Below are 26,912 nucleotides of genomic sequence, written 5' to 3'. Positions count from 1 at the left end.
TATTCACTCCTAAATCCTCAGCATCCCTGCTATCTTCTATGGGAGCTGTGACAGAGCTAATTGTAAGGCTGGGAGCCCTGCTCTGAGCAGGACACAGACCCCTCCTACTTCCCGTCTAGCATCATCCTGAAGAAGTTCATTCAAGTGGGACAACCAACCCATTGTGTGAAAGAAGCCCACGTTTCTTGAAAATCTAATTTTCAGGTCCATTCCCCTGGGTGAGTGGTAACATTCACTTAATTCAATGCTTTATGAAAAAAGAATTAAAACCCAACTTCACTTGTTCCAAATGCGTTATATGGTTGTACATGTGTAATTCTGAGTGTAAAATGTAAATTACTTGGAACCATCCAAACACCCCCAAATCACTGGGGAAGCACAGGCATCGGATGGATTGTTATGCAGCCATGAAGTAGTTCTGTAGATTCTTTTGACTATGAGGAAGTGCTCCTGTTATAACCTTAAATAACAAGGCAAGATTCAAAATTGTGTAACCTGCGTTACAGGTACCCCCTGCTTTTCAAAAATTAGCTTTCTGCTGCTTCACTTTTACTGAAAATCTACTCCAATACCTGCTTCCGCAAGAACTAACCACAAGAAATTAGGAGTTTCACTCTTACGAAAAAAAAGGCAAAAAGCAAAAACAGTGTTCGGCATTTGCTTGACCACGAGCTTTGATAGAGGCAGTGGGCACTCTGAACGGTATATCCATTAACAGAAGCAAGTTTGCTTTATCACGATGGACTTCAGTGTATAAACAGAAAGTAGCTTTCTTCTTTGTTTTGGTAGTCCCTTTAAATCTGCACAGTGGACTTGTAGAGACAAGCCTTTAACTTTTCCAGTCATCTCCAATTCATACATACACACACGTGTATGTGTGTACATACACACACACACACACATACTCTCAAGTCATCTTCAGGTACGAAAACTATCACATTTCAATAATTAAACTATCCAATTCAGTACACACCACCACCCACTAATACAGATTCAGATTTCCCTTCTAGGCCAATGTGGGGTCCTACTTCATGCCTTGGGGCCATTGATGAGGTGCAGGTACACAGTCAGCCTCCTCCTTTTCCTTTTTCTGCTTCACAAGGCTGCCTCAGGCTGCCCCAGAGTTGAGACAGGCTTGGACAACATCTGATCATTGTGTGTCCTCTGGGCTGGCAGAGTCCCATATAGACAACTTCTCCTTGAAGAGTTTCCCTAAGTTCATCAGAAATTCCATGGGCATCCACCACCTGCAGCTCCAGTGACCTGCCCTGTCTCTCACTACACCTTTCCTCTCCAGGTCCCAGCCCTTGACAGGGCGCTCCAACTCTCTGTTGCATTACTCAGACACCTCAAACAGTCCTTTCATGGGGAGCCACTTTTAAAACAGCCCAGATCTATTGCCTGTAGTTATATGTAGGGTTATTGACTTATTTGAGCATCTGATGGCTATCAGATGAGATCAGTCACTCAGTCGTGTCTGACTCTTTGCGACCCCATGAATCACAGCATGCCAGGCCTCCCTGTCCATCACCAACTCCCGGAGTGCAGTGAGTGCAGACTCACATCCATCGAGTCAGTGATGCATTCCAGCCATCTCATCCTCTGTCATCCCCTTCTCCTCCCGCCCACAATCCCTCCCAGCATCAGAGTCTTTTCTAATGAGTCAACTCTTCGCATGAGCTGGCCAAAGCACTGGAGTTTCAGCTTTAGCATCATTCCTTCCAAAGAAATCCCAGGGCTCATCTCCTTCAGAATTGACTGGTTGGATCTCCTTGCAGTCCAAGGGACTCTCAAGAGTCTTCTCCAACACCACAGTTCAAAACCATCAATTCTTCGGTGCTCAGCCTTCTTCACAGTCCAACTCTCACATCCATGCATGACCACAGGAAAAACCATAGCCTTGACTAGACGAACCTTTGTTGGCAAAGTAATGCCTCTGCTTTTGAATATGCTATCTAGGTTGGTCATAACTTTCCTTCCAAGGAGTAAGCGTCTTTTAATTTCATGGCTGCAGTCACCATCTGTAGTGATTTTGGAGCCCAGAAAAATAAAGTCTGATTGGCTATGCCATGGTCTAAAAGCTGCATACATCATACACCAATGCCACTACCACTGGCACCGACTTTGGGCACAGTTCTGTGTACATGCTAAAAAGATGTCAAAACATCCCAGACACCATGTCTTTTCCTCAAGTTATTAACCATCTTCCAGGGAAAAAAGGTATGTTCACACCTAGCTGCAAAGACCAGCAGGATGAGCCACCTGCCTGACCTTGGTTTTCTGAAGCAAATCTGACATCTGTTACTGTCTACCATGACGTTTCTAAACCTTTCTTTGAATGTCTATCTTTCTCCAGCAAGACTGTGACCCCCACAGCAGGAAGGGTCTATGCTTTGCTCATCTTTTCCCCTTCAGTTCCAGCCTTGGCTTATCATAGGAATACAATAAGAATGTGGTTATCAAGTGACTTAAATGCTAATTTTTTGAAAGAGTGTGAGGATCAGATAATTTTTGTAACAGTATGGTGTGAGTGTCAAAACTGAAATCTGTTTCTAGTTGATTTAACTCAATTCCACTATTGCCTCTCAAGGTCCAATTTCAGAGTGAATAATGCCCTCCTTATTCATGAGTGCTAATACATTTTGAGAAAGATAGACATGCTAGAGCATTTGGTGAGCTGTGTAAGTGTTCGGCAAGCATTACTCATTATTTGAGCAATGGGCATAAGAACACTGATAAGAACGGAATTCTCTGATGCTTTTTAGCTGAGTGCTTTCATAAGACCCTCTCTGAAGTTCATCTGGCTCATCCAGGTGATTGGTACACAAAAAATGTAATAACACATAATACACTACAGTATTCTGTGAACTACTGTAAACACAGTGCCTAGAGTATAAAAGGGATTTAATAAATGTTTATAAAAAATTACATTTGACTTTACAAAAAGTACTAAATCTATAGGGGGATTGTAAGGCTCATTCCATCCATCTACTCAAAGCTATGGTTTTTCCAGTAGCCATGTACGAATGTGAGAGCTGGACCATAAAGAAAGCTGAGCACCGAAGAATTGATGTTTTTGAACTGTGGTGCTGGAGAAGACTCCTGAGAGTCTCTTGGACTACAAGGAGATCAAACCAGTCAAACCTAAAGGAAATCAGTCCTGAATATTCATTGGAAGGACTGATGCTGAAGCTTTAATACTTTGGCCACCTAATGCAAAGAACTGACTCATTGGAAAAGACCCTGATGCTGGGAAAGATTGAAGGCAGGAGAAGATGATGAGATGACAGAGATGACAGAGGATGATGACAGACAACAGAGGATGAGATCGTTGGATGGCATTACCAACTCGATGGGCATGAATTTCAGCAAGCTCCAGGAGGTGGTAATGGACAAGGAAGCTTGGCGTGCTGTAGTCTATGGGGTCGCCAAGAGTCAGACATGACCAAGTGACTAAACTGAACCGAAGGCTCAGTCCATTGTAACAAGTATAGAAATAGCTGTGATTTCATAAACAAAGTTCCCTGTGAGTAAATTTATTCAGTGTCACAAAGCAAAATAATCGAGTTGCCTGTCTGGGAGATGGTGAGCCCCCCTTTCTGGAATGGTATATGTTTATGGTAACAACCATTAAGCCAGGTACAGAATGCAGGTTAGGCTAGATGGTTTTGAGAATCCCTTCTGCTTCAGACTGTATGAGTTTGAACATTCATAAATTCATCATTTATTCACTCAACAAATAAAAAAAAAATTGCTGTCCAAGTCCTGGTCCCCAAAATCCCTAACCATACAGAAGTTATTTATATTGAAAGAAGATAGACAATAAACACATAAATGAATCAACGTTTACTATGCCAGATGACAACACCTGCTAATATAAGACCTAGCATTTTTAGTTAGTGCTGAGTTTTAAACTTAATTTAGAATGCAAACCTAAGTAGCAGGAAGGCAAAGAGTTTCAAATTCATGGGCCTCTAAGTCCCAGATGTTTCCTTTTCCTCTAACATTTAATATCATCTGATGCAGATGGATCCCTGGTCAGCTGAGTGAACTAATTAATAGTTGATAAGTTTCATGAGAGAGAAGAGGATTTCTATCACAGGGGTTCGTTATCCTTCATCAAAGCATCCAGGTAATACTATGAATTTTTCCCCTCTGGTTAATCAGGAAGACTAAATCCAGAAGGAGGGTTAAACAAGGTCAGAGAGATGGAAAAACAGTCACAATTTGCATTTGAGAGCACATGATGGAATCTATTTATATCTACCTCCAGGGACACAAGAGAAAAAGACTCCAATATGCACAGATAAGATTTTCAAAGATCCTAAAAAGCTAAGTGAACCATTCAACCCACTCAGAGAAGATTAGTAATAAGTATCTGCTACTAGACAGTATTAGGTTATTTATCACAAAACATTTACAATTTAGAAAAGCAATTTTGATACATTTATATCCAAGACAGGATTAGATTATGTTTAAACAAAGACAAAGAATATTTCTAGGCTTTACCTCTCATACAAATAATTCCTGAAGTGACCTGGAATCTATTATTTAACACATTTATCCATGCACAAACAAACCTAAGATCTAAGAAGCAAAATGAGCCTTCAGATTCCAGGTGGAAGTATGAGAAGAACATAGATTTTTGATGTCACAGGTCTTCATATATGTTTAACCCCTCCCAGTTGGAAGCTGTCTTGAAGTTTAATAGGCATATAAGAGAGGGCACATAGGCTGCAATGTACCATCCATTGGCTTGTTCTTTTTTTTTCACACACAAACATGCTAGTCACTGGCAAGGGGTCTGAGGCTTACAAGTCCAGGAAAGAGAAGACAAGTTCCAGCAATAATGAAAGCTGGGATATGGAAAACACCATTAGAAAGTAATAGAGTGTTATGGGAGTTCACAGGAGTAATATACCACATTCATTTTCTTGTCAGAGGATCCCAGTGGGCTTAGTGGCAGCTGTACTCAGCTCAGCTGGTGCAAGGAAGGGGCGGAAGAATGGAATCACTATGGTCCATTGTTCCAACGTACCCAAAACTTCCCAAAGCATCATCTTTGTCAGACACTGAGCACAAACATCTGTCCTTGTAAGGATGTGCCCATGGGGTCAGATGCCAACCCAGAGACCCACCCTGTGATGCTGGACATTTGGTACCAAGAAACCAAATGAGCTGGTCATCCTACCTGAGAAGGCAGTTCTCCACACCTGAGCAGATCCTGAAGGCACTGACAGCTGGCATCTGTCTGCTGAACCTCCTCTGGGTATCAGGTCCTTCCTAGAGACCTCTCCATGGGCACCACTCTTTCCTTTGCCGTAGTTAGTCCACTGTTTTGTAGACAAGGAAGTTCAGCCAGATGAATTTCAGCACGTTGCAAGAGAGTCGGAGCTCTGTAAAATCAAAAGAATTGAGCCTGTGAACCTCACCCATGTAGATAATTCTCCGTCCAGTTCTCTATTAAAATGGTCTCTGTCCCTGAAAAGAGACAAGGGGTTTGTCTCAAGGGATAGCATCCAGGAGAGGTTGGGGGTGTCAGGAATATTTTTCTCTGGCCAGTTTAAGAAATGGGGCATCCTAGAGAAGAGACCAGTGGCCAAAGCTTTGGAAAGAGGAGGAGCGACAGCCCTTGGTTTTACAGTGAGAAAGGGGCTGAGCCCTGGATCCTGCCTGGTAGGACTGGTAGCCTGGGGACAGGTTTGATGCAAGAATTTGTACTCCCAAAGGCAGTTTTCCTCCCCCTTTTATTAGGCCCACTTTATAAGCCAGCAGTGAGATGCGCTGAATTCTATAAAGGTGTTCACAGAAGCTTTCCCCCTTTCCTAGAGGGAAAAAAAGATGAATGTTAGGTCTGTTAATGGCAAGGAAAGGAAGTGGTTGAAGTGAATTCTGCACTTCTTGGCCTTTTAAACCTGAAGATGACTAGTTAAAATAATCTGGTGTGCAGACCCTGACCACCATTCTAATGAGCCCTGCTAGCTGGCACAGAAAATTAATAATAACAAATTAATTCCAGAGAATTCCATTTTAGGTACTCAATTATTAATGGTATTACAGTGTTATTAATGGTGTCAATTATTAATGGCATGAATAATTAAGAGATCACATCCATGCTATGATGTACAAGGGTTCTAACATTGAGCAAATTGCCCAGGATAAATAAACCTACCAGGGTTCAGACGTATAACACTCAGCCTTCGACATGTTTCTTGAAAGAACTCGGTACCATCTGTCATTAGAATAATTCTATTGATGAGATTTCTGTTACCAGGACTCCTGCCCAAGTTTTATGTTATGATGGTAACAAGAAAAAGGTTATGGGATGGAGTTGGGGAAGGGGCACATTTTCTTGGAAGTTGAGATCTTTCTGGGAGGACTCTGGCTGAAATTGGTGTCCACGGGAACCTAGGAATGAGATCAGGGAGAGCTCTGTGGATTCAGTGAATCCAGAAATGCTAATCAAGTAACCTAAGGCCGGTCAGTTAGGGTTGAGCTTAATTTTAAAGACAGCAGAAACCCCAAACAGCCGTTACTCCCAAATAATGCAACCACTGTTTTGATAAGTAAAAATGAGGGAGATACTTCAGCAAAGTGTATTTGGGCGGGGGGTGGGGAGGGGGTTGGTTGCACAATTTAGCCACTATGTGAATGAGTATCCTGTAATCTCTCTCTGGGCCTCAGTTTTCTCATTTGTATGATGGGGATAACATAGGGTTGGCCAAAATATTTGTTCAGGTTCATCCATAAGATGATATGGAAAAACGCAAGCAAACTTTTTGGCTAACCCAATATTTACTCTGAAGACTATTTGACAAAATGAATGTATGGTTCAGAATAAAGCCACAACAAATAATTTATATCTGTGTTGCTGTTTTATTTATTTATTTAAATATTTTATAATCCAACTTGCCAATTGATTAAGTGAAGAACTCAAAGCCTAGGGAGTTGACGTGATTTGTCAGAGTGTGTGTGTAGGTTGTTCTCCCTCGCCCTTCCAGATTGCTATCTTCTCTATCCTTCTCTGAATTCCAGGAACCAACTTCCAGCCATGATATTGACAAGGCTCCAGTGTCTGGATGGGTTCCACCAACAGAGAGACCCAGCAAAAGGTGGGAAGAGGGAGGAGCATGAGATCAGGAAATTTCTTCTCTTAGCTTCTTCCCTCAGCGGATCCTATCAGCTGCTGGCTCTACAGAAGGTACTAGTGCTCCAAAGGGGCTAACTCAAAGTGACTTTATCGAATTCTGAGCCCGCTCCCATCTCTGTGCCCTTCCAGGGGACAGATGGTGACATGTTCGCTGCTACTGTCTCTGCATTACTGCACTGCCCTTTGTGAAAAATGTTTATCAAATTATCCTACTTTGAGTTTTCTGTCAGATAACAATAAGTGACAGAAATGATACTGGAATGCAAGACTCCTGGTTCTTGGTAGAGAATCTATCCTTCACACTCATTTAACTTTCATTCATATGTTCATTAAATTATTGGCCACAAAGAGAAGAGCCCTGCGCTGGGCAGACAGTATAATAATCAGCAACACATGGCTGCTCATTCTTCCCAAACACGACTTGCTAGTGCTCCAGTGCATGAGTTAGCAAACTGTTTCTGTATAGAGAGCCAAATAGCAAATATTTTAGACATTGGACCCTATGCCTTTGGGTCAACTATTCACCTCTTCCATGGTGGGACACTAGCAGTCACTAACAGCATGTCCCTCAATGACTGTGGCCATGTAACCAATAAAACTCCCTTCATGTCCACTGAAGTGTGTACTCCATATAGTTTTCATGTGTGACAAACATTCTCCCTTTGACTTTTTTCCTCCAGATATTTAAAAATTATTTTTAGCTTGTGGGTCATACAAATCCAGGAAGCAGGCCCAAATGTGACTTTAGGCCATACTTTGCTAACCTCTATGCTGACACGTGAACTCAGTCAAGGAGGCCAAGAGTTGGGAAGAGAAAGCTGAGAAAGGGTTCACAGAGGAAGTGACATCTGCACAGAGGATTAATGGATGATTGAGTTGGTTTGGCAGGGAAAAGGGAAAGTACTTTTGTGACACAAGTAATGAGCAAAGGTAGGCTTCCCTGGTGGCTCAGACAATAGAGAATCCGCCTGCAATGCAAGAGACCCGAGACACGAGTCTGACCCCTAAATGAGGAAAATCTCCTGAAGAAGGGAATGGCAAGCCACTCCATTATTCATGCCTGGAGAATCCCATGGACAGAGGAGCCTGGAGGACTATAGTCTATGAGGTTGCAAAGAATCTGACATGACTGAGCAACTACGCACAATGAGAAAAAGTGAAGAATCTTAGAAGAGCAAGATGTGGGCAGGGAGTGGAGTCTGACCTAGTAGGGCCAGAGAACAGAGGCTTTGGGTGGTAGGAGGGGAGATCTTAGGGTTGAGGGGGTGGGCAGGCTGCTCCCAGCCACATCCTAGAGGGGCAGAGTGCCTGCTGAGAGACTGGACTTCAAAGGTAGAAAAACCAAGCAGTGGGGTTCTGGGCAGCAGCAAGACCTGAGTGCAAAATCCAGCTCTACTCCTCTCCAGCTGAGTGATCACAGACAAATTACGTAACATGTCTGAGCCTCATTTCTTACGTGCAAAACGGTCCTCATAACAGCTCCAGCTTCATGATGGGAGTAGCGAGGATTAAATGGGGTGATGCACACAGATTGCTCTCAGCAGTGCTGGCTCACAGTAAAGGGCTCAATAAAGGTTTGCTATTATTAGCATTATCATGATTGGGCTCATTGACTAGCCTGGCTCTCGTGACGCTTTCTCTAGCCCAAATTCCGAGTGCTCCTTGCCACTGCTGATGCGGATGGCTGCTGGACAATTGGCAGCCCTGAGGTGAACATAAGGTTTTCCTTTTAGCCCTGTGATAGCATCAGCTCTAATGAGTCTGCAGTGGCAGAAATCCATTTCTCTGAACTCGAACCTCATAGACCTTGGTTCATTGAATGTGTAGCCAAAGCCACAGTTCTCCCAGTTCAGACAATACCCTTCTTAGAGTGTTTGAGCACACAGAGCACTGATTATTACTTACCTAAGAGTTTTATTTCCTGTATAGGCTCCAAAGAGAGAGGACAATGTTTGGATAGTTCTCCTTTTTAATAATACCTTCTTGAGTCTCCTGGATAGCAGCCTTCAGTGAATTTCCATGGTGCTCCATCCATCTAAAGGAGGAGAAGAAAGGCAAAGCAGATGGACATTAGTCAGTGACATCACGTGAAATAAACAAGTTCTGTATATCCAAAAGATGCCCAAAGTGATACATTTTGTGATTAATTCAGTGGATCCTTAAAAGACTTAAGATTTTATTTAAATACATAGGAAATCATAAATTTAATTAAGAGACACTTAGGAAAACTAAGAAATGATGAGGAAGAAGACTGATTTGTTATTAAGACAAAATAATTTTGGTATTTAATTACAATTTAGGCACTTAACCATTTCACAGATTTTGGGGGTACATTTCAAGGTAATGATTTTAATGTCACTTAAAAAAAAAACTAAAAATTCTGTTGTAAATGTAATAAATGTTCATCACACAATATTTGGGGAGAAAGGGAAAACTATAGAAAATTAAATATCAGTTACTCAGTAAGTCTAAACCCATAAGTTGTATTGTAATATTAATTACGTAGTTTCTCCAAATTTTCTTTTCTTGGCATATTGTAAATCTAGATAATGTCAAGGGAGACCAAATAAAGAATGTGGGAGGTCTCACTAGAAAATATGAAATGGCTGAAGTGAAAATGGCAGAATGAGAGCTTAACTGCACAGTCAGAAGAGTACTGAGCCATCACTGTTTACCACCTCCCTAGGGTGGAGAGGCATGTGTTTTTCCTTCAGCCCAAGTTCAGTGGGAAAAGGACAGACAGATAAAGAGATAGGCAAGTAGATAGATATTTCAAATGAGTATCAACACTAGCAATAGTGACAGCTGATTATATAAGAGAAAAGATGGGAACCAGAAAAAAAAACTGAAATGACATATTCAAGATATTGAATAAAACAATGACTACCCTAGACTTCTATACTTGGTGAAAATATCCTTGAAAAATAAAAGTTAAAAGACATTTTAACAGAGAAAATATAAAAGTATTTTCCATATTCAATTCTACACTCAAGGAATGAATAAAAGGAGACCTTCAGGCAGAAGAAAATGATAGAGGCTTGGGGAAACGGGAAGGAATGAGAAGCAACTGAAATAGTAAACAGGTGGGAAAATCTAAATGAACACTGACAACATGGAAGAAATGGACAAATTCTTAGAAAAGTACAACTTTCCAAAACTGAACCAGGAAGAAACAGAAAATCTTAACAGACCCATCACAAGCACAGAAATTGAAACTGTAATCAGAAATCTTCCAGCAAACAAAAGCCCAGGACCAGACAGCTTCACAGCTGAATTCTACCAAAAATTTAGAGAAGAGCTAACACCTATCCTACTCAAACTCTTCCAGAAAATTGCAGAGGAGGGTAAAGTTCCAAACTCATTCTATGAGGCCACCATCACCCTAATACCAAAACCAGACCAAAGTGCCGCAAAAAAAGAAAACTACAGGCCAATGTCACTGATGAACATAGATGCAAAAATCCTTAACAAAATTCTAGCAAACAGACTCCAACAACAGATAAAAAAGATCATACACCATGACCAAGTGGGCTTTATCCTAGGGATGCAAGGGTTCTTCAATATCTGCAAATCAATCAATGTGCTGCACCATATTAACAAATTGAAAGATAAAAACCATATGATTATCTCAATAGATGCAGAGAAAGCCTTTAACAGAATTCAACATCCATTTATGATAAAAACTCTCCAGAAATCAGGAATAGAAGGAACATACCTCAACATAATAAAAGCTATGTATGACAAACACACAGCAAACATTATCCTCAATGGTGAAAAACTGAAAGCATTTCCCCTAAAGTCAGGAATAAGACAAGGGTGGCCACTCTCACCACTACTATTCAACATAGTTTTGGAAGTTTTGGCAACAGCAATCAGAGCAGAAAAATAAAGAAAAGGACCAGATTGGAAAAGAAGTAAAACTCTCACTGTTTGCAGATGAAATGATCCTCTACATAGAAAAACCTAAAGACTCCACTAGAAAATTACTAGAGCTAATCAATGAATATAGTTAAGTTGTAGGATATAAAATTAACACACAGAAATCCCTTGCATTCCTAAACACTGACAATGAGAAAACAGAAAGAGAAATCAAGGAAAGAATTTCATTCACCACTGCAATGAAAAGAATAAAATACTTAGGAATATATCTACCTAAAGAAACTAAAGACCTATATATAGAAAACTATAAAACACTGATGAAAGAAATCAAAGAGGACACAAATAGATGGAAAAATATACCATGTTCATGGACTGAAAGAATCAATATAGTGAAAATGAGTATACTACCCAAAGCAATCTATAGATTCAATGCAATCCCTATCAAGTTACCAACGGTATTTTTCACAGAACTAGAACAAATAATTTCACAATTTGTATGGAAATACAAAAAAAAAAAAAAAAAAAACTCAAATAGCCAAAGCAATCTTGAGAAAGAAGAATGGAACTGGAGGAATCAACCTGCCTGACTTCAGGCTCTACTACAAAGCTACAAAAGCTATTTGTGTCTTTCTGGCACAAAGACAGAAATACAGATCAATGGAACAAAATAGAAAGCCCAGAGATAAATCCACGCACCTATGGACACTTTATCTTTGACAAGGGAGGCAAGAATATACAATGGAGAAAAGACAATCTCTTTAACAAGTGGTGCTGGGAAATCTGGTCAACCACTTGTAAAAGAATGAAACTAGAACACTTTCTAACACCATACACAAAAATAAACTCAAAATGGATTAAAGATCTAAATGTAAGACCAGAAACTATTAAACTCCTAGAGGAAAACATAGGCAAAACACTCTCCACCATAAATCACAGCAGGAACCTCTATGATCCTCTATGACCCACCTCCCAGAATATTGGAAATAAAAGTGAAACTAAACAAATGGGACCTAATTAAGCTTAAAAGCTTTTGCACAGCAAAGGAAACTATCAGCAAGGTGGAAAGACAGCCTTCAGAATGGGAGAAAATAATAGCAAGCGAAGCAACAGACAAAGAATTAATCTTAAAAATATACAAGCAACTCCTGCAGCTCAATTCCAGAAAAATAAACGACCCAATCAAAAAATGGGCCAAAGAACTAAATAGACATTTCTCTAAAGAAGACATACAGATGGCTAACAAACACATGAAAAGATGCTCAACATCACTCATTATCAGAGAAATGCAAATCAAAACCACAATGAGGTACCATTTCATGCCTGTCAGAATGGCTGCTACCCAAAAGTCTACAAGCAATAAATACTGGAAAGGGTGTGGAGAAAAGGGAACCCTCTTACACTGTTGGTGGGAATGCAAACTAGTACAGCCACTGTGGAGAACAGTCTGGAGATTCCTTTAAAAAAACTGGAAATAGAACTGCCATATGACCCAGCAATCCCACTGCTGGGCATACACACTGAGGAAACCAGAATTGAAAGAGACACATGTACCCCAATGTTCATCACAGCACTGTTTATAATAGCCAGGACATGTAAGCAACCTAGATGTCCATCAGTAGATGAATGTATAAGAAAGCTGTGGTACATATACACAATGGAATATTACTCAGCCATTAAAAAGATTACATTTTAATCAGTTCTAATGAGGTGGATGAAACTGGAGCCTATTATACAGAGTGAAGTAATCAAGAAAGAAAAACACCAATACAGTATACTAATGCATATATATGGAATTTAGAAAGGTGGTAACAATAACCCCACATGTGAGACAGCAAAAGAGACACAGATGTATAGAACAGTCTTCTGGACTATGTGGGAGAGGGCGAGGGTGGGATCATTTGGGAGAATGGCATTGAAACATGTATATTATCATATGTGAAAAGGATCGCCAGTCCAGGTTGATGCATGAGACAGGGCACTCAGGGCTGGTGCACTGGGATGACCCAGAGGGATGGGATAGGGAGAGAGGTGGGAGAGGGGTTCAGGATGGGGAACACATGTACACCCGTGGTGGATCCATGTCAATGTATGGCAAAACCACTACAATACTGTAAAGTAATTGCTGCTGCTGCTGCTGCTGCTAAGTCACTTCAGTCATGTACGACTCTGTGCAACCCCATAGATGGCAGCCCAGCAGGCTCCCCTGTCCCTGGGATTCTCCAGGCAAGAACACTAGAGTGGGTTGCTATTCCTTCTCCAATGCATGAAAGTGAAAAGTGAAAGTGAAGTTGCTCAGTCATGTCCAACTCTTCACAACCCCATGAACCAGAGCCTACCAGGCTCCTCCGTCCATGGGGTTTTACAGGCAAGAGTACTAGAGTGGGGTGCCATTGCCTTCTCCAGTAAAGTAATTAGCCTCCAATTAAAATAAATAAATTTATATTAAAAATGTTAAAAAATAAATGAACACTGAGTATATAAATAAAGATAAAGCTTATGGAATATAACATACAAGGAGAATATATTTAGAATTAAAATACATAACAATAATGTTCAATAATGTGGGACATGGTAAATGGAGTTGAATTCTCTAGGATAATGACAGAAAACATATAGCTAATAAAGTAATAAAAGAAAATTAAATAATAAAAAAAATTACTCTAAGTGAAATTGATAGAAATGGAGAAATGGTACATAGAAATAAAAATAGACTGTTAGTTACTTAAAGTAAGTGAATTAAATATTTCAGTTACAATAACAAAGATTAATAGCACAAATTAAAAGTAAATTGACTATATATTTCTTAAAAGAGACATATCTTAAACACAATACAGAATACTTGAAATTAAATATTGGAAATATTTACACAATGCAAATATTAATACATTTGATATATAGTAATATTTGGCAGTTATTTTAAAGCAAGAAACATCTCTACAGTTTCAAAAGTGTGGGGATTTTTTTATTATTATTATTATAAAAGGATCAACCCATGTGAAAATGTACTAAGTTTACATCTATCTAATTACACTGTTTTAAAATACATAAATCAAGTACTAATAGAACTTAAAAGAGAAACAAAGTCACAGTCGTTTGGCAGATATTCATGCATTTCTTACTCAAGTTCTAATCAAATAGGCAGATACAAAATCAGCAAGAATGTAGGATATTTGAGTAACAAGAAAAACAAACAACCTGACACATAGAAAACAATGTACATGTTAACTGCAGACAAAAATAATCAACAGAAGGATGGGAAGAATGAACACGAAACAAACTTTCATTACTGTAGAAGGCGACTTACAAGACAAGCTTTAACCCTTTGTCGGAATAAGTCTTGCAACCATTCCTCCTGCCACCACTGTCTCCATTATATTAAACTTTTCTCCCTGTAGAAACTGGACAGTTATAGGCCCGCTCCAACAAGGAGGAAGGAAAGAAAGCTGAAGCTGTGTACAAGCTTCACACCCAGATCTGGAACTTGCTTTGTCAGGACAGTGGCTCAAAATATTCCTGTCCTAATTCACTTCTCTCCTGAAAGTAGAAGTTTCTTCCTAAAAACACACAAGTAGGAAATTTCCCCTAACACTAGCTCAAGGAGATTCTATGATTCAGAGAGTGACATATGTTAGATATAATTCTAACACTGATCGCAGTTTTAATGAAATGTCTGTTTTCCTTGCACTTCATCTCTAGAACCAGACATTATTAACACATGTATCCCAACCCTTCACACAGTGCTTGGCACTTCACAGATTTCTAAAAGAATTTCTCGAATAAATAAAAATTGGAATAAAATAAGAAAAGGCTCCTGGCAGAGACAAAACAACAGTCTAGGAGTAAGATAAGCACTTTCCAGAGTAACCCTTCCTGAGACATGTGGACCCTTGCATTGTACATGTGGTCCTTGGAAAACCTGGAAATCACCCAATTCAACCAGAGTAACTGTGTGCATCTTCAGATCTCAAATATGACCCAGAACAGTTGCTAGTTCATGCTGAATTACAGCTGGACATCCTGAGAGAAGATACGTGTTAATAGATCCATGTGGTTCACACGGCGATGAAAACTGCGTCAAAGTCAATAGCATACTACAAGGAAGAAGCAGCAGCCAACCTCAGGTTTTTTATATCCTGGAGATGGGGGCTCCTGCATTTGCACTGCCAGGAATTTCCACTTAATCCTCCACATCAATCATTTAAAATCATTGCCTCTTTGAAATGAAATAGAACACTGAGGTCCAGAGAGAATGAGGAAACTGTTCTAATTACTGTTATAACTGAGAATCAGATCCTGATCTTTCTATGCCCCCAAACCTGGGCCCTTTCAACTTTTGTCTACAGATTCCAAAAACACTGTTTAAAAGATGCTGTGGGTCTAACTGCCTTTGTTCAATAAGCTACTGATACTGACTTCAGTTTCCTTGGGAACTTCCCCACTGGGGAAAAATGCAATGACAAACAGGAACTCCTCAGTCCTCCTTATAACTATATTCTCTATGTTTCATTCATAAAGTAGAATATGGACTAATAATCAGTATCTGAAGATATCCTTTACTCACTAGGATTGGAATTGCTTCTTGCAGGAAAGACAGGGAAAGGTAGGGTATCCAAAGGTCAAAATCTGGCCCATCCATGGGCAATTCTGCCTTCGTGAACAGCACATCCAGAATACTGTTTCCTTGATACCTTTTTTTAAAATTGTTAAACAGCTTACCCACTAGTTGCATAAGAAATAAAAAGGTCAGGGACTTCCCTGATGGTCTAGTGGTTAAGAATCTGCTTTGAAATGCAGGGGACATGGGTTTGATGGTTAAGAATCTGCTTTGCAATACAGGGGACATGGGTTTGATCCCTGGTTCAGGAACTAAGGTCACACATGTCATGGGGCAACTAAGCCCATGCACCACAACTAATGAGCCCGCTGTCTAGAGCTCAAGAGCCACAACACAAGAAGCCACTGCAGTGAGAAGCCCGTATATCACAACTAGAGAAAGTCCATGAGCAGCAGTGAAGAGACCATGTGCTGGACCAAAGACCCAGCACAGTCAAAAACAATAAATAAAAGAAATAAAAAGGTCACCCCAATCTATATTTCCTTTTTATATGTTGGAACTCGGTGGATTTTGAAACTTGTTAATATGTGCTGCCAACATTTTCTTCATCTTTCATTGCTGCCTCAAAATGTGTGATTTCTTTTTTTACATAATAAAGAAGTACTTTTACAAATAGAGAAGTATTTTCTCTTTTACTCCTCTCTTTCTCTCATCCCCACTCTATCTCTGTCTTGCCTCATTTTTCTTCTGCTTCATTCTTTCTCACAGTCATCTATTATTCCTCCTTTGTTGACCCTTATCTTTTTATCATGGTGAGCTTTTCTTATTGAAGTATAGTTGATATACGATATACCTTCAGGTGTACAATATTTGTGATTCACAAATTTTAAAGGTTATACTCCATTTGCAGTTATTTTAAGATTTGACTATGTTCACCGTTTTGTACGGTGATCAGCCCCGGGATTTCTTCAGAAGGAATGATGCTAAAGCTGAAACTCCAGTACTTTGGCCACCTCATGCAAAGAGTTGACTCACTGGAAAAGACTCTGATGCTGGGAGGGATTGGGGGCAGGAGGAGAAGAGGATGACAGAGGATGAGATGGCTGGATGGCATCACTGACTCGATGGACGTGAGTCTGAGTGAACTCCCCCAGTTGGTGACGGACAGGGAGGCCTGGCGTGCTGCGATTCATGGGGTCACAAAGAGTCGGACACGACTGAGAGACTGAAATGAACTGAACTGAACTAAAGCTTATTTTATACATAATAGTTTGTATCTCTTAGTTCCCCCTAACCCTATATCACCCTCACTCCCTTCCTTGGCCAATTATCTTTTCACACCAATGATAACCAGATGCAACTCCCCAAATTCTACCCACTAGAAGTCTTTTTCCTTGCTACTGTCTTTCAAGGCCATTAATGCAATGCTAGCCTAACAAACCCTCCATCACCCTGGGGCGGGAAAGCCTCTGGAGTAAATATTACCTATCAGAGTATCCCCACATTGGCCACAAATGACTGTCTTATGCCTCCACCTCAATTAGGCACAAGATATAGGCTTCCCAAGGAACGGTGAGGTCCCAGGTTAGGTAGTTCTGGGTAGCTGAGGTAGACACTGAAGAGCTGATTGATGAAGGCTGTCACACACTCAGTGCCTCGAATATAGTACCCATATATGTACATTTGCAAGAAGCAGAAAATCTGACCTCAGTGACTTACTGTTTTCTTTTATATTTTGATTGAAGTAGAGTGAACTTACAACATTATATTTGTTTCAGGTATACGATATAGCAATTCAACATTTTTACAGATTATGCACACCATGCAAATTTATTACAATACCATTGACTATACTGCCTATGCTTCCATTACATCTTTGTGATTTCTAACTAGTAGTTTGCAACTCTTAATCTCTTTCACCTCTTTACCCCTTCTTCACCCTACATCCTTTCTGGTAACCACTCATTTGTTCTCTGTATCTTTGAGTCTGTATCTGTTTTGTTATACTTGTATGTCTGCTTTGTTTTTTGTTGTTTTTTTTTTTAATTTAGATTTATTTTTTTGTTGTTTTTTTAATTTTTTTATATTTTTTTAACTTTACAATATTGTTTTGGTTTTGCCATATATCAAAATTAATCCACCACAGGTTCTATATATAAATGAAAACATACGGTGTATGATAGACAGATAGATACGTATAGATCTTTATCCATTCATCTGTCCCTGGACACTAGGGCTGCTTCTGTATCTTGGCTATAATAAATAATTCTGCTATGAACATTGAAGTGAATATATCTTTTCTAATTCATGTTTTCGTTTTCTTTGGACAAATACCCAGGAGTGGAATGTGGAATTGCTGGATCGCATGTTAGTTCTATTTTTAAAGTTTTGAGGAACTTCCATGCTGTTTTCCACAGTGACTGTACCAATTTACATTCCTCCTAACAGTTATATAAGAGTAACTCGTGTCTGTTCAATAGATCAATAAAGTCTACAGCCTTCTTGCCAGTACCCTTACGGTCACAAGGTGGCAAGTGTCATATTTACAGTCGAGGCCAGAATGAGAAAGGACATTGCAGTGTGTCTGTCCTTTTTCATCAGAAAAACTAAACCCCTTTAAGAATTCTGCAGGAAAATTTCATTTTCCTAGGTCTCCTTGGACAAAACTGAGGTACACTGGGGCTTCCAAGAATGCTAAAAGAGTGAGAATAAGATTATCATGATCGACTTACACCAATAAAAACTTATTGCTTGGCAAAAAAATCCATGAGAGTGCTGTTAGCAAGGAGAAGGGAAGAACAGCTGAACAGTAGGTAGAATACCAACAATATCTGTCACAAGGAATAAATATTTATAGAATGGAGAATGATTTTTTGGCTACACAAATAATTCCTGCCTTGGGAAGAAGTTTGATTCAATCATTTCTGAGGTCATTTCAATACCAGTCCATGAACTAAGGGGAACATTAAAGACTACCCATAATTAATCAAAAGAAATCTTTTAACTGTGGCAAACCATCAAGAGAGCCAGCAAAAGAGAGGAAAATTCTTTAGTATCATAGCCAGACTCATTCTGTATCCCCAGAGATACCTCCAGGCAGCCACTGACTTTCAGAACAGAGCTGTTGGGGCCACAGTGAGCCAAAGAGGAATAATAACCACTTTGTCCTCCTCCTGGACCAGGGAAAAAGTGATCAGCTGTAGCCTCCATGAAAAACCTTCCTCTTCCCACCTTTAACGACTCGCCCCCGCCTTCCTCCCCACCCTCAACGGAGTCCCCTGCTCAAAATCTGACGTAAATTGTTTCCTTACCGTGGCAAGCTGCCCAAGATTTCTGGGAAGTATGTTTGAACAGGAGTCCTGCCAGGGCTGGAGTCAGCAGTGCTTCTGTGTAGCCTGCAGTATAAGTTGTGATTAGGGATATTGAGATCCCTGAAGCTGTAGGCCAAGCAAGTGTGTCGTCTGTGTGTGTGTGTGTGTGTGTGTGTGTAGTTTTTTTTTTTCCTATTCGCTTCTTCACTTAGAATATGAAAACCAAAGGCCATTAGAGACTGTTAGCTTGATGGAGTACGGCATTCCTCCCAAGGCTGTTTTCGCTTTCCTCTCCATTCATTCATTCACTCACTCATTCTTTCAACTAAAGAACTTTTCTCCAGTAAAGAGTAGTTAACAGGGAGATAAGGGTCTAGAGATTATGGTGAAAGGCAGACTTTAAGCCAATACTTTAAATCGTTTCTTGATGACGTCTACTCTTTTACCTCCTTCTGTTTTTCCTATTCTTTACTGTTTCAGGGTTGAAGTAAAATATTGCCTGCTGAGATGGTATAGCTGAAGAAGCATGAGCTATGGAATAAAAAGACGCTGATGAGAATTCCAGCTGAACCACTTATGAGCTGCTGGACCTTCAGCAAGTTACTTAATCCACATGAAGCTGTTTTCCTTCATCTGAGCAGGTGGCCGGTGGTCTCTTCACACACTGATATTCCAATTTGCATTCTTCTTCACTTCCTCACTTATACTTTCTTAAATACACTATCTCCAAATTTGTTAGTAATTTTTCATGGAGTCATCTCTCTTCGTGGCACACAGAGATACTCATTGTGTCCTGAAGGCTCTAGTTCACTATGTGGTCCACTTAGTAAAATGCTCCAATACTTTGGCCACTTGATGCAAAGAACTGACTCATTGGAAATGACCCTGTTGCTGGAAAAGATTGAGGGCAGGAGGAGAAAGGGACACAGAGGATAAGATGGTTGGATGGCATCACTGACTTCATCATCACTGATAAGTTTGAGCAAACTCTGGGAGTTGCCAATGGACAGGGAAGCCTGGTGTGCTGTAGTCCATGGGGTCGCAGAGTCAGACATGACTGAGCAACTAAACTGAACTGAGTAAAATGCTATTGAGGAATAGTATACAAATCATGAATATACAGCTTCATGGATTATCACAAACTGACAAGCTTATGGAACCAGCATTTATATCACAGAATTGAACATCTTTAGCACCCCAGAATCCTCTGCATCCTTTTCCACAACCAAAAGCTAACTTCTATCCTTATATTTAATACCGATAAGAGTATTGTAGGGACCCTTTCATTGCATGGGGCTTCTTTCATTAAACTCCATGTTTATAAGATACATTAATGTTGTTACCTATAGTGTTACTCTTCACTATCATTGTTGTATAATATTCCATTGTGTGACTATATCACGATTTGTTTATTCATCTCTCTGTGGATGAATATTTAGATTACTCCAGTTCCAAACTATGATAAATAGTGGTGCTATAAACATTCCTCCACATGATTTTTTGTCAACAGATTCACACTCTTCTTTAGCATATCTAGGACTAGAATTACTGGGTCATAGGGTATGAAAATATTTAACTTTAGTTAATATGGTCACTTTTCCAAAGTGCCTGCAACAATGTCCACCCCCACCACCAACATGTATAGAATTCCTCTTACTCAATACATTCAGTAACTCTTCTTGCTTTTAACTACTATCATCATTCCCTGTCAGTTCCTTCTAAATAATGTACTTATTGTTCAACATGTTTTGATATGTTCATCTCTTACAGCTGAGCCATTGTGATCAATGTACATTGATGGACATTGCTTTGTGAAAGTGATTTTCATTTCCCTGATGACCAAGGAAGGTGAGCAGCCTTTCAAAAGTTTATTGGTCATTTGAATATGCTCTTTTAATGAAGTTTCTGTTCAAGTTTCTTGCTCATGTTTTCCTGTTGAATTGTCTATCTTTTACTTATTGACTTGTAGTTCTTTGTATATTTTGTAGAGTCCTCTGGCTAACATATGTAGTGCAAATATTTTCTCTTGCTCAGTGGCCTGCCTTTGGTTTGAGTCATTCATTTCTAAATATTGCTCTAGAAACAAATGAAGTGGAATCACTCCTCTGAAGCTTCTTATCTGTGAGACTTCAGGTGAGTTAATAAGCCTTTCTGAACCTCAGTTTCCTATCTATAAAATAGGAATAATAACCCTCACCCAACCTATATCATATTGCTATTGGGAGGAAGAAATGAAGTCCTACCTATGCAACAGCTTGAGAATTCATACATTATCTAGGTCAAGAATTATAACTATGGTTTATAACTATTATAGATAACTCATATTACTATTATTAGTGGTAAGTTGGCAGGCACCAGAGGAAAAAATAATCGAATTGTATGCTGGGTAGTAAAACAGCTTAGGAATAAATCACCTGAGAGGGTGATATCCTTAGTTCACATCCATGGGACAAAGAACTTTTAGTTATACATCCTACACAAAAGAGGGATCTTATAAGACTGAAACAGTATTCCCAGACGTGAGCCTCAGCACCCATACAGGCATTTCAGAACTTGACACTGAAATTCTCATTTCCTCTCAGTTCCCTTACTTTCCACTGAATACATCCAGTCAGGCAAAGATGTCTTCCCCAAGAAGGTAATGCCACTTCTCAAAAACCTGAGCCTCTAACAAGATGTGTTTTCCATCCATTTTTATTCTTAAACCAAGCGACAGTTGACTTTTGTTGAGAACTTAATGATATAAGGGCTGTGAGGGAATAACGTGGAGTACTAGAAGGTCGAGTGCTGACACACTGAAATCATCTTATCCTACCTCCTAATCTTACACCTGGAGAAATGGAGGTCTAGAGAGACAAAGTACTTACCTAAGGATGTGCATGAAGTGAGTGAAGGACAAAAGCCTGCAATTTTGCTTTACAGACCATAGGCTGTGGAGGGCCATGTCTGTTTTGTTCATCGTCGTAACATGTGGCACACCAAGCACGGTGCCTATCAAACAGCCTTCCTGACACTTCCCAAACACACCAAGCTCATTTCTATACACAGAGAGAACTCACTACATGGGAAGGGCTTGGCACTTAAAATTTTATAGAATAATGTAAATAAGTGACTGATTGTTTACAAGAACACAGAGCTGGGAAAACCTGTACAGATGATTAATTGTGGGATATTTCCCATGTTCCTCAGAGAATCCTTCCAAAACCACCTAAAGCCTAAGACAGAGGTAGTCTGTGTTCACATAGCAATATGTTCTTAACTCTGTTATAGCAGTGTGTATTGCATTACCTCATGTCATAGATAGCCATTCATGTGTTTAAATCCACTAGACTATGCCTAGTACAGACCTTGATACCTGGTAGGTAATCCACGAATAGTTACTACATGAGTAACTCAACCAACCAACCGATAGGCAACAGTTGATCTCCCTACTACTTTAGCATCTCAACCTACATTCCCAGGGCTGAAATTAGGGATATCGAAATCCCTGAAATTATAGATCTATTATAGTATGTTGTCTTTAGGGAAGGAACGCACACACACATATTTTTTTTTTTTCTATTTCTATGTCTTCTACCTCTATTGTTGACTTCGCATATGAAGAAAAACAGAGTGTAAGAGACTGCTAGTTTGACGACGTATAACAACCATTCTAAGTCTACTTCTTTTCACTGTATCCTCACAAGGCAGAAGGGTTGTGGGAGCTCTTTGAGGTTTCTTTCATAAGGGTATTAATCCATTCACAGAGGCTCCACCCCCATGACCTAACTTACCTCCTAATACCATTACATTTTGTTTAGCGGCTAAGTCATCTTCGACTTTTTTGTGACCCGAGGGACTATAGCCCACCAGATCCCTCTATCTATGGGATTCCCCAGGCAAGAATACAGGAGTGGGTTGCCATTTCCTTCTCCAGTGGATCTACATTGAGGGTTAAGATTTCAACATATGACGTTGGGGGAGACCAAAGCATTCAGGCCATCCACTCATCCTTGAACACATTGGTAAGATCACCCATCGCAATCAGGACCAAAAAGCTGAGCTAAACTGATAGCCCCTCAAAAGTTCTCCCTGTCTGCGCAGACTCAATGGTCCCATTAAGATAAGTGCACTGCAGAGGCACTGAACTGGTTTCTGCATGACCAATCTTTAAAAATGTAATCATTTAAAATAAATACAAAAATACATATATAGCTGATTCACTTCATTATATGACAGAAACTAACACAACATTGTAAAGCAATTGTGTGTGTGTGTGTGTGTGTGTGTGTGCGCGCTCCGTTCTGTCCGACTCTTTACAACCTCAGAGACTGTAGGCTGCCATGCTTCTCTGTCCATGGAATTTTCCAGGCAAGAATATTGGAGTGGGTTGCCATTTCCTCCTCCAGGAGTTCTTTCTGACCCAGGGATAGAACCCACATCTCTTGTGTCTCCTGCATTGGCAGGTGGATTCTTTACCACTGCGCCACCTGGGAAGCAGGTGGGAAGCAATTATACTTCCATAAAAAATAAAACCATCCCTTTTTAAAAATGAAGAATAATAATGCATATTTAAGTAAATAGCATCCCTATTTTTCATTCTGATCTTTTAGGAAAAAAACAGTCAGGCACCATTTTTCCGACTTTGTTGAAGAAACTAAGGCTCATAGAGTTTAGTTGCTTTGACCAAGGTCACAGATTTACGATTTCATGATTGAATGACTAGGACTTTAGCCGTTTTTGCCCGAGATCCTTTTCCTCTTTTTATATCATCAGCATCGTTCATCTACTCTCCATCATCATTTTCTCCAGAGGAGGGGGGGGAAAAGTACAAAATTCAGGCAAGTATGGTACCTCTGAGGATTCTTCATGACTCACTAAAATAACTGGACACAGCTTCTGGGAAACAGAGTCAGAGAAAAGAATGTGGGAAGATCCTTGCCTTCCTCTGAAATGACAGGGCAGGTCTCTGACTGACATTCTCAGATTCCCACAAGGAGAATAACACTTCTTGTCTCTCAACTGTGTAACTCTGAGCCAGAGGCATCTCTTTATCTTTTCCAAGAAAATGGAAACCAAAAGAAAACTGTCTTTACCAAGAGGCACAACTGAAGCAAGACAATGTCCCTTGCAAAGGATGCCCACAGAGTCCAGGTCTGGCTGTGGTCAAGTAGACCAGACATGTTGCAATTGAGTCATCACTAGGGTAGACAGCCTTTAATTTCACTTCAAACCATTTTTATCAGCCTCAACTAAAATTTGAAATATTGAGACACATATAATATCACAATAAATGTGCATTTTTGTATTGAGTTGTTCCTAATAACATATATTCCCTAATGGGGTTTTGAGAACACAGAATACTAACAAGTAGAACCATGCCCATTGGTCCCAGGACCATCTCTGATACAGGAGCACAACTGAATCCACCAAGTGTGGAAAATGATGTGTTATCAGTAATACTATTATGCTTCTTGATTAAGGTGAATTTATTAATTTACATAATAATACCAAGAATAATTGAGAGAGCTTTTTGAAAGTATAGTTGTACTAGAGAGAAGAATCAGACACAATTTCACTCTTATGAAATAGACACAATTTCACTCTTATGAAATAACTATTAAGTGCTATTAAATATATCAGTTTAAGTACTTCATCTATACAGTTTTTTTTTGATTCATACAAGAGATACAAAGAAGAATTTGAGAAGCAATTCCTAGCCTCAAAGAGAGACAGCTACCTCCTTAAATAATTACAGATCATATCATGCCATAGCGGTTGTCTGCACTCTGTGGTATGTTAAGAACAAATGTAGGAATGACCAATTCTGCATGGGGGGGCAAAAACAAATCCAGCAAACATTTGAGTCTGCTGGGATGGCCAGTAAATCAATCAGCCTCAGTCCCTGTAAGATGGTCTTCCAAACCCCAACTCAATGACCAGTGGTTGATTCAGTGACCACACAGACACACAGACGTATTTAACTGCCAGCCCTCATTGAGTCTGGTTTCATCGGGTGAGTTTCCTTCAGGGCTGTTGCATTCAGTTTTCTTCTTCCATTCCAGAATACTTAGGTCAGAACACTGGTCCAGAATGTGACGAAGTCTAAAGTCTTGCAAAATTTTCACAAGAAGGAAAGGTCATTGATTGTGTCTACAGGGCGAGAGTTCAGTGTTCAGGGGGAGTCTGCTATTTAGTCTTTTAACTCCAGATAGGCATTATTTCTTCCAACTCATTGAGTATCACATAATATTATATAGTGAATCTTTGGTCTCTGGCCTCTCAAGAACCAGTCAGTTAAGCTTTTCCAATATTCCATGACCCATCAATAAATAGTACCAAGTCTTACACTGGGCACTGGAAATCAAAAATAAATGAGCCATGATCCTTGTCTTCAAATGTTATACAGTTCAGGGAAGAGACAAGAATCAAACAAGGCAATTAAAAGTCTGATTCCAGGGGTTGATGTGAGCAGAGGAGAGTGACAAATTGCAGGAGTTGGGAAGGTGGGAGGTGGAAGGAAAACGTCCTAGAAGAAGTAGCATCTAAGCTGAGTTCTGAAATGAAATGCAGAGGATATGCAGGTGATAAAGGGGGAAGGAAGGGGGGCATTCCAGGAAAGTACTAGTGAAAACAGACATATGGAGGAAAAAAACATGGAGTGCAGTCAGAGCCTCAAGAAAGTTCAGAATAGAGGGAACATGGCAGGGAAGACAGAAGACTGAGAACCGAGAGGAGCAACTCTAGAGTTGTATTTTTTACAGGTTTCATAGATCATATTTTGAAGGCAGCAAAAACTCTGAAGGTTTTCAATAGAGTAATAAGTATGTGTGTGTGTGGTGTGTTATTGAAGGATACCCCAAAAGCTACTTCTTGGAAAGTGAGTTACAGAGAGTGAAGTTAGAAGTTAGAAGCCAACCAGAAGGCTGTTTTGGTAGTCCAGAAAGGAAATGACAGAGTACTGACATTTTTTTAGAAATGACAGTGTGGTAGAGAAACATTAGTGCAATAAAGAATCTCTAACAATTTATAAAGAAGAATTGGTAGTTAAATGGATGTTGGACATAAAGGAAAGGGAGGAATCAAAGCTAACATCTAAGTTTGAAGCTTGGAAACTGGATAGATAATGGTTCTATTTATTAAGAACAATAATACTTTGTTTTCAATGGGTTTTGTTTTTTCATATTTTCAGTCTCCATATCAAATAAGAGATAATTTGCTGCTTTCTAGAACCAGAGCTCTGGAACGAAGTTATCTTTTCACCTGATATGAAGTCATCTAAATTAATACAATTTCCTTAAATATGTACAAGGGAGGAAGTCAGACACAGAAGGTCACACTGTATGATTCCTCTTCTATATGAAATAATCAGAATAGATAAGTCCATAAAAACAGGACACAGCTTGGAGGTTGCCAGGGGCTTGGGAGAGGGAGGGTGGGGAGGAACCGCTTGCTGGCTTTAGAGTTTCATTCGGGAGTAATGAAAATATCCTGCAACTAGACAGTTGTGGTGGTTGCAGAACAATGTAAATATACTAAGGACTGATGAATTGCTTGCTTTAAAATGGTTAATTTTACATTAAATGAGTTCATCTCAATACATTTTTTAAAATGTACACTCCTTAACCCTTTCTGGAGGTCCTCACTTCCTCTACACAAACGTAATATCAGTCCTGACAAAATCAATGCTACGATCAGACAAATAGGAGAACTTTCAGAATAAAGTAAACAGCACAGCCCTTTGGAGCCTTTAGTGGAATCTCGTTGACACTTTGATGATTCCATGGGGGAGGGACAGCCACAGATGTGTTGATGTGCCTGTCTGTCTGGAAGACTTTTCTTCTTTCTCTTACAGTGAACAGTTTTCCCCCAGCTTGCAGGTCATTCAGCAAGCACTAAAGCAGTCATGGGACCACCTCACAGCCTCCTCTCCCAGAGTAACCTGTCGTGGTGGCTCTCCAAGGACATGCCACGTTTACGGGGTATCCATTTCAAAGATTGGCTAATTGCTCCACAGGCTGCAAAAAGTGCACTCTCA

At 39.9% G+C, this 26,912-nt stretch overlaps 1 long non-coding RNA gene across 1 annotated transcript in view; it reads right to left on the bottom strand.

Annotated features, from left to right (window-relative positions):
* Positions 1-1,691: 1,691 nt before the first annotated feature.
* The window catches only part of LOC139186870 (uncharacterized), a 114,122-nt gene continuing 88,901 nt past the window's right edge, over positions 1,692-26,912 (bottom strand). Inside the window, exons 3-4 of the long non-coding RNA XR_011570487.1 lie at positions 9,056-9,185; positions 1,692-5,396 (exon numbers count right to left, since the gene is read on the bottom strand). This is a non-coding gene — a long non-coding RNA (uncharacterized lncRNA). The remainder of the gene's footprint in view (positions 5,397-9,055; positions 9,186-26,912) is intronic.

This window comes from Bos indicus, chromosome 14 (assembly GCF_029378745.1).
Source record: "Bos indicus isolate NIAB-ARS_2022 breed Sahiwal x Tharparkar chromosome 14, NIAB-ARS_B.indTharparkar_mat_pri_1.0, whole genome shotgun sequence".
Classification (NCBI taxonomy): domain Eukaryota; kingdom Metazoa; phylum Chordata; class Mammalia; order Artiodactyla; family Bovidae; genus Bos; species Bos indicus.
The sequence above is the reverse complement of the archived record's forward strand: the minus strand, read 5'-3'. Positions and strand labels throughout refer to the sequence as shown.